Source organism: Canis lupus, chromosome 10 (genome assembly GCF_048164855.1).
Source record: "Canis lupus baileyi chromosome 10, mCanLup2.hap1, whole genome shotgun sequence".
Lineage (NCBI taxonomy): Eukaryota > Metazoa > Chordata > Mammalia > Carnivora > Canidae > Canis > Canis lupus.
Window position 1 is genome coordinate 52,142,810 of NC_132847.1, and position 15,057 is coordinate 52,157,866.

Here is a 15,057-nt window from a genome sequence, read left to right on the forward strand (position 1 = left end):
GTGGAGTTCAGGGTGGGTCCCAGAGGAAGGGCCTGCCCTCCAAGCCAGGTGTCCAGCCCAAAGCCAGAGGAAGCCCTCCCAGCACCCCAGACCTAGAGGAGGCTCCAGAGGCTCCAGAGCTCCTGGCTGTGAGAAGAGACATGTAGAATGGGAACTGGAAATAGAAAGACCTGGAAATCAATAGCCTGTCGTGGAGGGGTTGGAGAAGAGACCCTGCTTGAGTTCTCAGGAAATCCTCATTCTAAAGGAGGAAAGTGAAACTCAGGTCCCTCCTAGTCTCAGGGGAAGGAATGACACTTAAGCCATATTTGCAGAGAAACATTGGTCTAAGAGGCCATATAGAAAGGCAAGCCTGATCCTCTGGGGTCCCTAGTCTGTAGAGCAGAGAGAAGCCTGGGCCTCCTCCTAGGAGCCCTCATCTGAGCAGGGGAAGGGGAAACCTATGCCCGATCATCAGGACAATGCCTCCCTTGGGAACAGCAAGCAAAGCCTCTGGGAAGGAGCCAAAGCTGGACCAGAGTGTGAGGGCATCCGCCCAGGGCTGCAGAGCCTTAGTGACTAAGGTACAGGCAGGAGTGAACTAGGGGATCAGCTGTCATCTGAGAGGACTTCTGGAGCCAGGACACTGCTGGGGCAATGTGGTTTTTGGGCAGATGACCCAGTGCCGAGACTCGGCAAATGGTTGCTTGTCTGCAGACTTTGAGGAGAACTGCAGGTGGAGTGGCGGATGGTGGGCAGTAAGTCCCAGAAACATCTGAGGCCCCACAGCCCCTCAGTTGTGGGGAGGCCACATAGGATTTGGTTGCCCAAAGCTAGCTCTGGTAATAGAACTGTCCTCTAGAGGGTGCCAACAGACCAAGCCAGGTGTGAACGTGCATTGTCCTTGTCCCTACCACCACAAATTGCCCTGCAGGTCACTCTGCAGGGAGATGCAGGGGCAAGCTGCAATCTGAGGGCTTCCTGGTCAGAAGCTGTCCTTAAGAAGCAAACCCTTTTGCTGCTGTCCTCCAATGCTGAGGTTCTGTCCCTCATTTATTTACCACTCTGCAGACTCAAGTGGGCTCATGATAATGAGTACTTTCAGGGAGAGATGTACCCTTGGACATAGGAGACACCTGCCTTCATTCCCTTCTGACATGTACAGTCAGGGTTAAGGTCAGGGTCAGGGAAGGGTCAAAAGTGAAGCTGCAGCTTGGGTTGAGGTCAGAGCTTGGGCAGCCTTGGACTAGGCTGGGATCAAGTTGGTGAGAAGGGGACCTGGGGTCCATTTGGTTAGAGTCAGGGATTGAGCCCTGGACTCATTTACTGGGCCAGGTTCTAGAGATCCAGATGTAGAGAAGACATGGTCCTGTCTGTCTCTTGGGTGAGATGGATAAACAGCAGGTAACTTAAGATACACTGTGATAAGATGGATGGAATATAGGCAGCAGCTAAGCCAGCCTGGAGGGAGGCAAGAATCATCTGGAAGAACTGACAGGGAAGCTGAGTCCTCCAAGGTGAGCAAGGGAGGTTTGGGTGGTGGTGGTGATTTGAAGCCATTTGGAGCCCAGTGGACTTGTGAGAAAAACCTAACAAAGTCTGTGAGTGGCTTCAGTCCTGTTCCTGGAATTGTTTCCTCATCTGTGAAATAGGATTGGAGAATATGCCATCATCCCACCCAGCTATTTCGGCATCCAGACAAGGCCCAGGAAAAGGTTTAAGAAGGCATGGTGGCCCAGTAAGTAAAAAACTAATTTAGTAGAAATGATAAATCAGTTGAAAATGAATTGGCTCAAAAAAGGGAGGGGGGGTGGCAGCACCAGTGGCTCAGCAGTTTGGCTCCACGTTCAGCCCAGGGCGTGATCCTGGAGACCTGGGATCGAGTCCCACATTGGACTCCCTGCATAGAGCCTGCTTCTCCCTCTGCCTGTGTGTCTGCCTCTCTCTCTCTCTCTCTCTCTCTCTCTCTCTCTGTGTGTGTGTGTGTGTGTGTCTCATGAATAAATAAATAAAATCTTAAAAAAAAAAAAAGAAAATGAATTGGTAATATCAGTGTGCTTCAGGGCAAGTCTTGCAAACTTTGAGGTATTTCTCAGCGTTTAGTCTCTCTTGCAGAAATTTTGTTTTCTTTTTTTTTTTAAGATTTTATTTATTTATTCATGAGAGACACACAGAAAGAGAGGCAGAGGGAGAAGCAGACTCCACGCAGGAAGCCCAATGCAGGACTCGATCCCAGGACCCTGGGATCACGACCTGAGCCAAAGGCAAGACGCTCAACTGCTGAGTCACCCAGATGTCACAAATTTCGTTTTCTTATTCTAATTGTATCTGCAATAAATTATTTTTGCTAGTGAAAATTTGGAAATAACCCAGTACTCATCAGCCCTCCATTTTTTTTTCTTGAGCTTTTTTTTTTAAGTAAGCTCTAAGCCTAACATGGGGCTCGAACTTACAACCCCAAGATCAAGAGTTGCATTCTCTACCGGCTGAGCCAACCAGGCACCCCTCAACCTCCTATTTCTTCCTCACTACCCTAAAAATCTTACAATGTGAATTGGTAATTGGGGACATTAATGTTCAACCTAACTGGAAATTTAAATATTTATGAACACATAGCCAAGTAAGTGGAGCAGATATAATTGTCTACCAATGGAGTGGAAATTTTTTTTAATAGAAAACAAATAGAAGGAATCTCAGATCTTTTTCTTTTATTCTGTTTTAACCTAAAATACCAACAAACCAAAGGAACCTTAAAAGACTAATTTCCCCTCTGTGACAACTATTATAACATTTTGGTAGATTTCCTCCTAATCCTTTTTTAATGTATGCACATACCACATCCTCTGCCTACTCTGTCAATAATAAGTAGAATGAAACTTATTTTGTAAAAATACTTTATTCACTCAAACATTATTGAGACTTCCATGCCAGTAGGCTCACATCCACATCTTGAATGTGACTATACAGCACACAACCGCCTCCCATTTTAGGTTTCCAATTCTCTCTATTAGGAACAGCATGGGGCAGACACAAGAGGCTGAAATCCAATTAGGAATTAAAATGCAAATAGAAATTTTTAAAAATCAGAATAAAGAAAGGAAACTGCCAAAAGATGCTAAAACTTCTCTGAACTTATCCCCTTAATATCCTCCAAAGTGTTGATGTGTAAAAACTAATCATTTCAGCTAATTATTTGTTTGAACCAACATTCCATTTGATTAACTTATCACGTAAACTACTTTCAATCAAATTGTCTTATCCTTGGGGTTTTTCAGACTCTTTTGAGCCACCAAATCCTATATGTAACTCAGGAGTCCATATGTCAATCAGTAAGAAAGGAACTGCCTTGGCTGAAGGAGCAGGAATAGGCATGGAACACAGCACGGGTTCTTCAAGGACCTTGGTCTCTCTGAAATCACCTGCAGCCATAAAGACTCTCCTGCTCAAAAATGAAAGGACTCTTAAGCCTCTTCCAGGTAAGTATCACCTTTCAAATTCTTTTTTTTTTTTAATTTTTTAAAATTTTTATTTATTTATGAGTCACACAGAGAGAGAGAGAGGCAGAGACATAAGCAGAGGGAGAAGCAGGCTCCATGCACCGGGAGCCCGACATGGGATTCGATCCCGGGTCTCCAGGATCGCGCCCTGGGCCAAAGGCAGGCGCCAAACCTCTGCGCCACCCAGGGATCCCTCAAATTCTTTTTTTTTTTTAAGATTTTATTTATTTATTCATGAGAGACAGAGAGAGAGAGAGAGAGAGAAAAGCAGAGACACAAGTGGAGGGAGAAGCAGGCTCCATGCAGGGAGCCTGACGCGGGACTCCATCCCGAGTCTCCAGGATCAAACCCTGGGCTGAAGGTGGCACTAAACCGCTGAGCTACCCGGGCTGCCCACCTTTCAAATTCTTTAGATAAGGAAACTGAGATTCAGAGCAAGGTAACAACTTGGCCAGTGACCCCCCCACCTAGGAAAAGTGGGGGCTTGGTTGGGGTGGGGCAGGGGCACAGGTAAGACCCAGTATGGTATATAACCTTGACCCTCTTCAATGACCAGACTCCCTTTCCCACAGCGCAGCCTTTCATCCTTCTGAGAGTCATACGTGGGCTTTTAGGACAGAGTGGACAGAGGCTGGGGAACACAGGATCGGGAAACACCACCACTTGCCCAAGGACAAACATCCTTTGATTCGAGGAACCAGAATTAGAAAACAAGCATGTTCCACTCTATAATCTATATCATGTTGCCAAATTTGGCACTAGAAACCAGGAATAGGGACGCCTGGGTGGCTCAGTGGTTGAGCATCTGCCTTCGGCTCAGGGCGTGATACTGGGGTCCCGGGATCGAGTCCCACATCAGGCTCCCTGCATGGAGCCTGCCTCTCCCTCTGTGTCTCTGCCTCTCTCTGTGTCTCTCATGAATAAATAAAAATCTTAAAAAAAAAAAAAAGAAACTAGGAATAGAATTTAGGCCTGCCACTTCCAGTATGAGTTAGAGCTATCAGAAAAGGCTTCTTAGAGGAGGCAATCTCTGACAGAGTTTGGAAGATGATACTGAGGGAATTTGCATGTGTGAGAAGCATTTGTGTTTTTGTGTATGTCTGTATGTGAGCATATATATGTGCGAATGGGCAGGTGTGCGTGTGCTCTTACGTATCTGTGTCTAGTCTTGCATGTGAAAACCCCTCTGTGGGTGCATGCATACACATGCATGCACACACACACACACACACACACACACACGGTCATGCACATATTTACATGTGCCCATTCCACTGGGTTAATATTTTCCTGCCTGCGTCAGCCCAGTACCAGTCAGCGAGCAGCTCACTGCAGGAACGTGCCCTATCTGATCTGGTCAGGGGCTGTGGGCCTGGAACAGGGGGCTTGGGGTGGGCAGGGAGCCCATCACAGCTCCCCTAGAGAAATCTACTCCCTTCACTCTCCTGCTCCACCTGAGAAAGGAGGCAGGCCCAGAAGCCAGGCAGCTCCAGTGTCAGAGGACTTCTCTGTCTCCCGACTCACCCTAAGGGCTCCCAAGTGAGGCAGCCTCCCTGCCTGCCTCCAGAAGGGTAAAGCCAGCTGCTCCCTGAGATACCTCCCGCCTCCCTCATCTTTGCCCAAATCCTGAGGCCTCTCCACACACAGATGCCCCACTGAGGACAAACTTAGAGACCCTAAGGTCATGCTCACAGCGTGACCCCTTCAGCAGGAAAATAGCTTTGGAAATGACTATGCTAGCCTGTGGGAAGGTGAGATTTAATTTATAGCTTTCCAGGACCACAGTGATTGCACAAAGAGCCTGTACATGGGTCTGTGTGGGCAGGGATGGGGGCACAGATACCCATAGGCACTGAGCCTCGACCAGGAAGGCTCAGTGGAACACAGAGACCCCAGGCAGGGTGGGGCCTTCCCAGTTCCCAGGTGTCTCCCAGTGTCAATGGAGGGTCTTCCCATGCTTACACTTGTCCCTGGGGTGCAGGCTGGGCCAGATTGGGCTAGACAGGCAGAGATAGTGTCTTCTGCTCTGGGTACAGCCCAGCATCCAGAATAATTCAAACCATGTGTCCTGGCCCCTAGCCCAGCTTGAGGATGTCCTAATGCATCTCTGAGAGATGCAAGGATGGAGCACAGAGGGAGAAGGAGCACCCCAGAAGGAGGAAGATCTCCAGGATGGTGACTGTTCCCCACAGCACAGACTTAGAGGCTTCTCGCCTCCCTCAGGCTCCATCTCTGGGGAGCCTCTTTCCTACCCTGTGGCCACATTCATGCCCCTTGCTACTTTTGCCTTTTTGGGCCCCTTCCTCCATAAAAAAAAAATTAAATAAAAATTATATTTTACAACCACGTTGGTCTAAAGACAAATATATATCATTGTGTATTAAAACATTATCTTCAACTGAATTCATTTTTTTAAATTTTAAAACGAAACATCTTTCTGTGGGCCCTTAAGTGGAACATCTTGGCAGGCGCAGCACCTTCTGTGTCCAATGAAGAAGTCAGCCCTGCACGTCCCCAGTGTCCTCTCCCACCACACAAATGTGCCATCTCCTCATGCCTGTCGTCTGCCCACATGTCACCCCACTGCTCTGGAGCAAATGAACCAATATCCTTCTCTTGCTCTCTCTGATGTTCATCAGATGAACATGTCTATCTTCACCTGCTTCAATCCAACCCCATTGAAATTCCTCCCAAATCTGTCCACTCTGGTTTCATCAGTCTTTTCTTTATGAAGTATTTTATTTTATTTTTTTTAATTTTTATTTATTTATGATAGTCACAGAGAGAGAGAGAGAGAGGCAGAGACACAGGCAGAGGGAGAAGTAGGCTCCATGCACCGGGAGCCCGACGTGGGATTCGATCCCGGGTCTCCAGGATCCCGCCCTGGGCCAAAGGCAGGCGCCAAACCGCTGCGCCACCCAGGGATCCCTATGAAGTATTTTAAAACAAATTCCAGCCATGATGTCATTTCACTCCTACATTCATCAATATTTATCTCTAAAATATATGAACATTTTCTTAAATAATCACGATGCCATACCTAACAAAATGAATGATTCCATGGAATTACTGAGTACCCACAATTATTTCAAAACCTCTCTTTGCATCAATCTGTTGGTTGGTTTGAGTCAGGATCCAAACAAGTTCACACAGTACATTGAGTGAAGGGCTCTTTTTTTTTTTTTTTTTTTTTGAAGGGCTCTCTTAAACATGAGCTGCTTGCTCCCCTGTCTCCCTCTAATTTGTTCATCTCACTGAATTGTTGAGTAAATGTGGTTCTGTGGGAAGTCCTGGTTTTGTCTGTTTGATTCTTTGTGGCGCTATTTAACTTTTCCTCCATCCCCTATATTTCTTAGAATATACAGGAAGTTAGCACTAATGGTGTGATTTTATTTAGGTTCAATGGGGGGTGGGGAGTGCAGAGAATCCTTTGTAGACAGTGCTTTGTGCTTCCTTTTTGTGTCCTATCCAGAGATAATGTCCTGTTGCTTAGTGATGCTGACCAATCAGTGGGTCCAAAGGGTGGAGGCCTGATCCCTCCCTTGTCAAGTTCCCATCAGCCATTCACCTTCTGGTTTCATCCTTTAGTTTCTGCCTAAATCAGTTTCAAAATCCTTCCACATTAGAAAAGAACGGGTCGGGGATCCCTGGGTTGCTCAGCGGTTTAGCGCCTGCCTTTGGCCCAGGGCACGATCCCAGGGCGCGATCCGGGATCGGGTCCGCGTCAGGCTCCGTGCAACGGAGCCTGCCTCTCCCTCTGCCTGTATCTCTGCCTCTCTCTCTCTCTCTCATGTCTGTCATGGATAAATAAATAAATCTTTAAAAAAGAAAAGAAAAGAAAAGAAAAGAACGGGTCTGATAATGGTGGGGTGTCAGGTACCAGCTTAATTAGAGCAAAGAGGGGAGTCAGGATTGGGGGACTTTCTGAGAAGAGTGAAAGATTGAAGTGGTGGCAGAAAGGAAGAGCCTGAGACTGGGGCTGGTTTGGGATTTGGCTATCGCAGGGGGCGCTCCCCATCCAGGTGGTAAGCTATGGTTCATAGCTCAGGCTTTATATCTAGGCAGACCTGAGCTTTGAATCCAGTTCAGCTTTTTTAATTGGCGCTGGGTAACTTTGAGCAAGATATTTAATTGGGTATCTTCATCTGTATGATGGAGATATACTAATCCTCACCCCCACAGGGTTGCTGGGAGAATAGATTGAGTTGATAAGTAGCATGGCAAGCGCCTGGTAGAGAATAAACACACTATGGAGAGGTGCAGAGGATGCCTGTTTGAAGAAAGAGACCCTGCATCCCATCCCTTCTGCCCTGACCAACTCTTGCCTGATGCCAGGGCCAAGCTAAAAGGGCTGAGGGCAGAGTATACTATGCTCATTCCACGGACGGCAAGACCAAAGCCCACGGACTTCCACCCAGATTTCAGGCTGTTCCAGCCAGGTGCATCTGGCCCTTCCATTGCAGCCTGGCTGCTCAGCAATCTGGACCTGACTCCTGGTTGCTGGGAGAGGGGGTCTGGGGGAGGGGCTGCCCCAGGCACCCGGCAATCACCAGCTCCTTCAATAAGCAGTCAGCTCAGCAAGCATCTGGGGGATCCAGACGTGACAGGGCCTGGGGCAGGCAGCCTGCTGGGGATGCCCAGCCTGGATAGCATATTGTACATAGTAGGTGCATAACAAATATATATTAAGACAATTGAGCTCCACCTGCCCTGACTGGGAAAGAAATAGGTTGTCGGGATGGCAACTATGCCTGTGGGTGCGGCAAGGGGGCATGTTTTGGGAATCCCAGGAATTGATGTCTCCAAGATCATGAGCAGCTGGGGCAGGGCACAGAGCCATGAACTCTTCAGTTCTCCTCCTGTTCCAGAAGATTTACTGTCTCCCTGCCCGCTTTCACCCAGGACCCTGGCCTCCAGGTAGCCTCTCACTTGCTTTGCGAATCAGCAGCAGCAACTGTGGGGGGGGGGGGGGGGGAGAAGAACCCTGTCTCCCTAGCCACCACTCCTTTTTACAGTATTCATTAGTCTGGTCATAGCACCCCCTGCTGATGATCTAATCCTGGCACCACATGAGCCCCCTCCTCGGATACCCCACAAGAGATTGGCAAGCCCAGCCTCAGCCCAGGGCTGCTGCCCTGAGGGGAGACCCACTGCTCCATCCCACCCAGCCTGCACACCTTTGCTGTGGCTTCCAAGTTTTCTTTTCCACATCACCTGTGCAGCTTCCTTTCTTGTTTTGTTGACTTTTGTGCTGTCTGTTTGCTCTGGCTAAGCCTACAGCCCTAGGATGAAAACTCCGAACTCAGGAAGTGTGAACCTGAAAGACAGTGAGCTGAGGTGGGGATAGGGGTGGGGGTAGGGAGTGGAATATGGGAAAGGGCAGCTGTGAGCTGGTTCCCAACCTCCGTCTGGGGGTACTGCTGTTCACCCCTAGCAGGCAAGCAGAGTTAGGAGGTGCAGGAATGGGTAGACAGACTTTCCCAGCCTCACCAAGGGCAGGTCTTAGCCTGTAGCATTAATTGGTTTGGAAGCTCAGCCCCAGAACTCCAAACACCTCACTGCCCCAGGAGGTTTGAACACCCCATGTAGGGCAGAGCGCAAGCCCCCCAGAGGTTGTTACCTGCTTTCAACACCTAGTCCCTTAGCTGAACAACACAGGGAATGCTACCATTTGGCTTGGGAGGCCCAAGGACCAAGCCTTTCAAACTTTTCAAACACCTCTATCTATCACCCAATAGCCTTGAGAGGTGGCCCTGCAGGATTGTTGCCCCTCTGCACTTTACAAGGAGAAAGCTGAGCTCCAGAGAGGGCAAAGGGGCCTCTCCAAAGTCACGATGAGAAAGCTTGGAGTCAAACCCAAGCTTTCTGGTTGCTAGCGCAGGCCCTTTGTCCCACTTCAAGCATCTCTCAGATCATGGAGCATGATGGGAAGGCAACACCAGGCCCCGGGCACTGGTGCAGGGGCTAGCACAACCAGACGTGGATCCACACGCACACTCCATGCCATTCAAACCGGGGGCATGGGCAACCCAGGGCTGACATGCTTTTTCATATCCCAACAGACCACACACGACTCGGACACTTACGTCCTTCCTGCCTACAGAGAAGACAAGAGAAAGTTCTGGCTTGATGCCCACCCATCACACTCACCGCTCCTAACCTACCTGTGTGGCATGTGGGGTGTGCATGACCTCTCGGGGTTAGGATCAAGGAGCCACCCTGGCCTGCAGCCAGGGGCTTAAAGGATAAGCTTAAGGAAAACCACTGCTGTCACCATGGGCTTAGAATGCCTGGCCCTGCCAGCTGGTCCAGCCAAGCCCTCCTTGGCGAGGATGAGCTGTCATCAGAGAAGCCTGCTCACCTGCCACCCACCCAGGCCTCCTCTGATGGCTCACCAGGCTCTGAGGCTGCATTTCTCTTTCAAGGAGACACCTGCACCCATGCACATGTGTTCTCAGGAAAGCTGTGTGCTTACCCACATCATCCCTGTCTCCTACTGCACCCACCCTCCACACCTATGGCCCACAACTTTGCACAGCTCACATGGCTGTGTGCCCAGGGACTTATCAGGCTGCATACTAGTCAGACATGAGTACCCATCTCAGACTCAAGCATGAAACACAGCATAGACCCTACACGGAACACACAGGTGCTCCATTCTATACACCCCCTACCCCCTCCTCGACCAAGGTTGTATGAGGGTGAGGGGTGAGTCACCTGCCAACCTGTGGGACCTGCTGAGCCAGCAAGATGGGAAGCCCCACGCTGACAGTTGTGGCCTCAGGGGACCAACACCCCGCGTGGGGCCCGCCCTGCCACCAGCCTCCAGCAACCCCCAATCTTCCACTTCCACGGAAAGGCACCTCTATTCCTTTCAAATTTCAATTATATATACACATAAATAATTTTTTATATAGGTATCTGCAGCTGAGCTGTCTGTCACTGTGCCTCTAGGGCTACCATCGAACCTCTGCCATACAGATGCCCTATGGGAAAAACCAGGATAGTAGCAGAACCTACCCTCTCTCCTTTCCCCTGTCTGAATCCAAGCCTTCTATCTATGCCCCTTCCATGGAAACCCTGTCAGTGATAATTCACACTTCTTGCTCCTCTTAGCTTGGATACACTTGAGCCAAGAGCCCCACTCTGGGCCTGGGCAGTCTCATTGCCCTCTCCCACCTGTACACTCCTGCTCAGGAGTCTGTCTGGCCCTGGGAATTCAGGTTCCCTGAGGATGGAAGGGCAGTCCACAGGGAGCCAGGAAGCTAGAGCAGCCCAAGTGAGTACATCACCCAACAAATAGAGGGAGCTGGTAAATCCCACCTACCCTCTCTTCTTATAATCCATTATCACCAACTCAGGTCCTACTGGGTCTGAAGACTGTCCTCAAGCTCATACTATATTCCAGGCTACTTTGGCATGCCTTAAGATAAAAAAAAAAACATCACTCTAGGTCTCACCATCTTGTTAGTCTGAAAATGTGACCTATAGTGGTGGAGGTATAGCCTCTGAAGCCAGACTCCTGGGTTCCAATCCCAGCTCTGCAGCTTCCTGGTTATTTAATCTCTCTGTCTCAGCTACTTCATCTACCTACATGATGTCACTGAACAAGGAGTTGGGAAGGCATGGTACCACACCATTATATAGCTTCTCCACCTTAAAGATACAAGTGATGTAAATAGGGCTGCCTAACTGGCTCAGTTGGTGGAACATGGGATTCTTGATCTCGGAGTCGTGAATTTGAGCCCCAAGTTTGGTGTAGAGATGACTTAAAAATAAATATGTAAAGGAGCGCCTGGGCGACTCAGTGGGTTAACCATCTGAGTTCGGGTCAGGTCATGACCTCAGGGTCCTGAGATAGAGTCCCGGGGAAGGGATGTGCACTCAGCATGGGGTCTGCTTATCCCTCTCTCTCTGCCCCTCACCTTGCTCCTGCTCTCTCTGTCTCTCTCTCAAATAAATACATAAAATATTTTAAATAAATAAGTAAAGTTTTTAAAAAGTACAATTGATGTAAATAGTTACTTCAAGAGCATACACAATAGTAAAATGCATTAACAATTAGAAAGTGATGAGTTTATTACCTTTGTTTTAAATAACTTCTATAATTAGGGCCTCCTGGCTGGCTCAGTCAGAAGAACATACAACTCTTTTTTTTTTTTTTTAAGATTTTATTTATTTATTCATGAGAGACACAGAGAGAGAGAGAGAAGCAGAGACACAGGCAGAGGGAGAAGCAGGCTCCATGCAGGGAGCCTGATGTGGGATTCAGTCCCAGGTCTCCAGGATCACACCTGGGCTGAAGGCAGGTGTTAAACCACTGAGCCACCCAGGGATCCCAGAACATGCAATTCTTGATCTCGGTATAACCCCACATTGGGTTAGAGATTACATGAAAATAAAATCTTAAAAGGTACCTGAATGGCTCAGTCCATTAAAGGTCTGACTCCTGATTTCAGCCCAGGTCATGATCTCAGGGTCCTGGTATTAAGCACACACCCCATCCCTATATTGGACTCCCGTGTTCAGTGGAGAGTCTGCTAGAGATCCTCTCTCTCTCTCTCTCTCTCTCTCTCTTCCTCTGCCCCTCCCTCCGCTCACACTTATACATGCTCTCTCTTTCAAATAAATTTTAAAAAAATAATAAAATCTTAAAAATAAACACCTAATTTAACATTGAATAATGCCTGTGTTTAGTAAGCAGTTTGTAAAATTCCTGAAAAAGTAACAATGGGCTCTTGTGAGCCTATTGGGGTGGCTCCAGAGCTTCTGCCTCTACAGTTTCCCACAACCTCCCTGGCAAATGCCAACTGGTCCTTCTAGACTTGGTCCGTTACCTCTGCCCTGACCTTTCCTAGGCTGAATGTGGGGCCTCCTCTGGTTTCCCAAGGGCCACCTGCACTTGTCTCTTTCATACCCAGTGAAGGCTAAGCTACCTCACTCACTTTCTTGCTTGTTTGCCCTCTGGGTGGAAGAGAGTGGGAATGAGCACAAGGACCAACAATCTTGTTCACCTCTGAATCCCTAGGGTTTATTTATTATTTTTTTAATGATTTTATTTATTTATTCATGGGACAGAGAGAGAGGCAGAGACATAGGTAGAGGGAGAAGCAGGCTCTAAGCAGGGAGTCCGATGCAGGACTCAATCCCGGGTCCCCAGGATCGGGCCCTGGGCTGAAGGCCGTGCTAAACCGCTGAGCCACCAGGCTGCCCATGAATCCCTAGGGTTTAGAAAATGCCTGGCAGATAGAAAGCACTCAGTAAATATTCATGGAATGAAACAGAGAAGGGTTGAGGAGCCTTGCAGAGGGACCCTGGGGGGAAGGAGGTGGGATCAAGGAGTGGAGGTCTGATGAGAGGGGCTTAATCCAGGGGCTCAGAATGTCTGGGAAGGCTGGGTGAAAATGTTCCTAGTTGTTGTGGGATCTTTCAGGTGAGGATGTCTAATCATTTAGCTAGTTACATGCTAAAGCCCCACTCTGCTCCCAGAAGGTCCAGGCTCCCTCATCTCCACCCCACTCAGCCCAAATTTCTGCTGAGTTTTCTCTTAGCTCCCAGGACTTTAGAAGTATCTTAAGAGAGACTGTGGTCTTCAGTGACCAAGTTAGGGGACACTTTGTCTTCAGTAGGCAAGGACCAACCAAAAAGATTCTCCCCGTTTCACTGAGGAACAACTTGAGATCCAGGGCTGACACGTGTCTGACCTAAGCCCTAAATGTCCCAGCACTTCCTCTTCAGCTATGAATTCCCAAACCCTGGCTAAGGGCCATAAGCTACCTTGTTCCCCAGCTCATCCTGTCCACCTCCCCTGCCTACTAACAAGACAGCCCTCTCTCCCATGGAGGGGCTAGATAATACAGCTGTTCTCCTCCCTTCTGGGAAGCAGCTCAAATAAAGATGCACCTCATGCTTCCTGATCCACCATCACCTGCCCCTCCTACAGTCTAACCTAAATCTCTTCTGCTTTCATGACATCACCTTTCTTTCCCAGAAAAGTCCCTTGGCTCCCACCCTAGAAGTGACCTCACCAAAGGGCTGTTCTCCACCCCCAGCCTCATGGTAGAGCCAGGACCTAGCCCAACCCAGTTTCTCTGCAGTTCCTGAAAGCTGACACCAAGCAAGGGCAGCCAGCCTGCTGGAGCCACCTCTCCCATCCTTGACCTTTGCTTGGGATACACCCCATCTACCGTCTCTCCACAACACATACACACACCCCATCCTGGAGCCCAGGCTCTACTGCCCACCTGTCCAGACTCGCCTGCCGTCCTGCTGGCTGACACACCCAAACCAGCGAGTCCCCTGTGGTAGAATGTCTCACTCAGGTCAGAGTGAGGAACAGAAAGAGGGAGCCTGAGGGAGCAACTTCCCATCATGCTCTTGGCTGACATCCCTTCATAAGCATGGGAAGTTCCATGAAGTACCTCAGGGCCCAGGTCACAAAATACCCCAGTCTTATGACTGGGCCAAGTGAAGCCCCAAGAAGGATTTGAGAGTGTGGGGCCTGAGAGCCAGCCCAAGGCCTCAGGGGTGTTCATGGCAGGGACAGGACTCGATCTGGGGCTGGAGCTTATGCAGAGTCTCTCATCCCCTCCTCCTTGCTGCAGACTCAGAGGATTTGCCTGAGGAAGCTGGGTGCCAGAGGAGTCACAGAAGGGTCCCAACTCTGATACAGGAAAACTTTGCCCAACAGAGTTTTGAGAGGTTGGACACCTCTGAAATCACTCCCAGCTCTGTGCTAAAGGGAGGAAAATAGACGAGTCACCCAGTAATTAATTTTTTACCCGTGGTGTACTAGATGGGCATGAGGTGGATGCAGTACTCCCTGGGGAGAAGCAGTGAGGTGTATCAGCAGCAGAGAATTTAAAAACAGTAAAGCTGATTAGAAGTCATCCTGCTTCTTCTCATCAACATCAAAGCAATTCTAAACAATGTCAATAATAAAATACTTTCCCCAGATGGTGTGGACCCCTCCCGCTGCCCCCCTCCCACTGTTCCTAACTACAAATTCATCCTCAAATTCTGGCCTATCAAATCCACATTATTTCTTAGATCCTAAGACAATCTAATCACCTTTGGAGAATTTCTGGATCCTTTTAGGACATCTTTTTCTGAATGTCTACTTCTATGCATGTTGGAAATATTAATCAATTCTTACTAGAGTACTTGATTTATTTGTTACTCATCCATTAACTCATCAACAGCCATGGAAGCCCTACAAGTGTGAGATGCCTGAAGTGCAACGGAGAGCAAGTCACAGTTCCAGAGCTGGAGGACTTAAAAGGCACATGGGGAAGATGGTGAGTAAAATAAGAATACAATGCAGATATTACAGTAATAAGAACAAAAGCCTGTGGGAATTGAGAAAGGGATGGAACGTAGTTCAGGGTAGCATCAGGGAAGCCTTCGTGAAGGAAGGGACATCCACTTTAATAGCTGAGAGGTGAGAAGATGTTGGCCAGGCAAAGAAGTAGGGCGAAGAAAGGATCATTTTCCCCAGGCGAAGAAATAACTCATGCAAAGGCCCAGAGGGAGCCTGGGTAATACCAACAGTGAAATTCTGTATAGCTGGATAGGGTGGGAG

At 48.7% G+C, this 15,057-nt stretch overlaps 1 long non-coding RNA gene across 6 annotated transcripts; it reads left to right on the forward strand.

The window, feature by feature from the left end:
- On the forward strand, positions 1-14,815 carry LOC140641589 (uncharacterized). Of its 6 annotated transcripts, none has more exons than XR_012038180.1 (5): positions 2-737; positions 1,315-1,496; positions 1,632-1,717; positions 3,255-3,455; positions 5,556-5,826. It is a non-coding gene; the product is annotated as an uncharacterized lncRNA (long non-coding RNA). The 6 variants fall into 6 exon arrangements; XR_012038181.1 differs by having other exon boundaries at positions 2-715; XR_012038177.1 differs by lacking the exon at positions 5,556-5,826 and adding an exon at positions 14,678-14,815 and having other exon boundaries at positions 1-1,496.
- Positions 14,816-15,057: the final 242 nt, after the last annotated feature.